This window comes from Anoplophora glabripennis, unplaced genomic scaffold, assembly GCF_000390285.2.
Source record: "Anoplophora glabripennis isolate ALB-LARVAE unplaced genomic scaffold, Agla_2.0 scaffold255, whole genome shotgun sequence".
NCBI lineage: Eukaryota > Metazoa > Arthropoda > Insecta > Coleoptera > Cerambycidae > Anoplophora > Anoplophora glabripennis.
Genome location: NW_019417249.1, coordinates 151,957 through 154,871, shown reverse-complemented (window position 1 = coordinate 154,871; position 2,915 = coordinate 151,957).

Sequence of the window (2,915 nt, the reverse complement as noted above, 5' to 3'; positions counted from 1 at the left end):
TGTAAGGGATTCTGCTGACCAAGGAATTGGCATGAGGTCATCAAAGCTATTCGGTCGTATGAATGTATTGATAGACAAAATAGTTTATAGTATTGGGTTACGAAAGCCCGAGCAGTATGAAAAACGCAGAAGTAAGGCAGTTGCCACCAGCCTCTCATTAAGTATTGTACAGAGAATATATAGTCAAATTGTTATTGATGTTCTTTCAACATGTAAACACAGTTTGTGTATTGTTTGATTACGATTATATGTTATTAATGATCGGAAGTGTCGACGTATTATTTGTGTTACCTTACACAATGTTTTCCATTTCGGTAAAATAATAAGTAAAAGAATAATTTTGACTGAACGTCGTGCTTATTTATTACAAACTATTTTATTTATTATTTAAATAACATGATGGGTTGAAAATGTCCTTTAACAGAATCATAGAAAAAATAATATACAAGATAGAACGAAATCTCCCTAAATAATCCACTAAACCATTACCACAGCGCCTCTGGTGATTTGGAAGCCTAACTAATGCATAATGTAGACGACCGTACATATGCATATGTACATTTGGTTGCCTAATTTAAGTGCAGTATTTATGGTTGCCCATGGGTCTTAATTATTATTAAATATTTTTCCTTCATATTTAAAAGTTTAAATATATATTAAAGTAAAGAAATCTACCTTGTTTAAATTGTCCATACTTTAATATATATAGTTAAACTTTTAAATATAAAGGAAAAGCATAAACATACCAGAACCCCATTTGTTTAAAGGAATAAAAAAATATTTTATGAAATACAAAACAATTTATTATATAAACTAGAAATGGTTTATTACAACGGAAAGGACATATTTAATATTAAGACTTACTTATCTAAATTATTCAGAGTAAAAATATATTATGTACTACCAATTTTCTTATATTTGCATAACATAACAAATTTATAAGATTGTTCCAACAGCTGCAGGCCATTTTCAAATTGTCGGAACTCAAAATGAAGTTATTTTATGGCCAGNTTTTGAAAGCATTTTTCTTTTGACCATTTTTCGATAGTTTGGATTTTACGTTGTCAATCCATTTTCCGTTTGGAGAGTATGGAAGCTTTCTTCTCGTAATACAAAGCTTGCTTATACAGAATTCTGGAGATAGGAGACAGTTGTGAACTCTTATGTACACCAACATTTTTCAACAAACCATGTTCTGAAAAAACGGCAAATAAAAACTGATATTACATTAAATCATTAATATTACCTACTGCGTGCTACAGGATCATTTAACCTTATTTGAGAATTTTCAGATGTCTGACGGTACTGAATTGCACCCAATTCATTATTTTCATCACCTAAAATAGAAATACAGCTAAATGTGATACTAAAATATGCTTTTTATGAAAACTAAAATACATGAATGTTGACTACTTAAACTCTGTATTCATGAAAATATACTTACCAAAATGTACAAAGGTAGAACTGGTTGATGGACCAGGATTATTTGGTGTTGACATAAATATACGGCCATCAGGTTTAATTTTGCTGTGGTTTAACTATATAACTTTTTATTTGGCAGACAATAAACAAACGTATTAACATATGACAAACGTCAAAAGTACATAAACAAGGGTCAAAATCAAAACAAAATGATACCTGCATTACCTGCGTTTGAAATCACAAAAACTAAATAGCACCATCTTACGATATGGAAGCCGAAGTTACAGTGGAATGTTAGGTATGCAAATGGTATAGGTTGTTGTATATCAGATTTCATTCTATGTTAATATTCCATTTTCTATGAACAGAATACAACAACAGTGACCGAAATTCTTGACGACTCCAGTTCAGTATGACTTGACCTTGACTTCGGTAATCGCTACTGCTTTTTGACATCTAAAACACACACCACAAAACACACTAGAGTGTTACGTCCTTGTATACTTGAATGGTAATCCCTGGTAATTGATAATCGTGATACAGCTTGTAAATACGTGTTAGTTTTAGAAGAAGAGCCCAGAAATTATTCCTTATTAATTTCTACTGTTGGTTGGCAGAGGTTTAACAGTTGTAGAATGTAGAAACAAAGCGTAATAACATAAAGTACACGACTATAGATTCGTTGTTTTGTGATCGCTTTATTCTTGTTCGGATACAAAAGAACTATGTTACTTTTTTGAAAATAAGCTTGACACTAATTTTTTAATGCTTGGAATCTATAACGACGCTTATTAACTACTTTTGGGTAAGTAACTCTTTTATTTATATCAATATTAATCTATTAAGGCTTTTTTTTACGTTCGGGAAACAAAACATTACCACGTTTAGTTGCGTTGATTATATAAGATAGTATACTCGATTGGTACTTGGAATTTACCGGGAATTACGTTAATTGTGGGAATTACTTTTACGTAAAATCTTGTGACGTTGGACAGTGTCAATTGGCGAGAAAATATATTCGTGTTGTTTCAAAATATTGAGACTGCATGATTCTTTATACCTAACTTTTTTAAATTCACAACACTTGTAGATTATAACCGTTTTCTTTTTACAACAAATCTAACAAAATCTCACTTAATACGCCATCCGTTTTATTTTTTATATTTTAAAATTAACTAACCCACTAAACATTTTTCAGTTTCCGACATGTTCCAGAAACGTTTCCATTTTTCTTGAAACGTTTCATAAAAAATCCATGCAACGTTCTGGTAACCCAAAAGAAACCGAAGATGTCCTCCACAAAATACGTTCCCAATGAAACGTTTCAAAAGATTGGTTTCAGTAACATTCTTTTGATGTTCCATTTATGCACTCGATATTTTTGTTTTACGTTTCAGTATATTTTCAGAAATGTTTGAGTAACATAATAATTTTTATACCATATTGTTCTCATAATGCTCTCAACTTTAGATAATTTCCATTTCAGAAGCGTT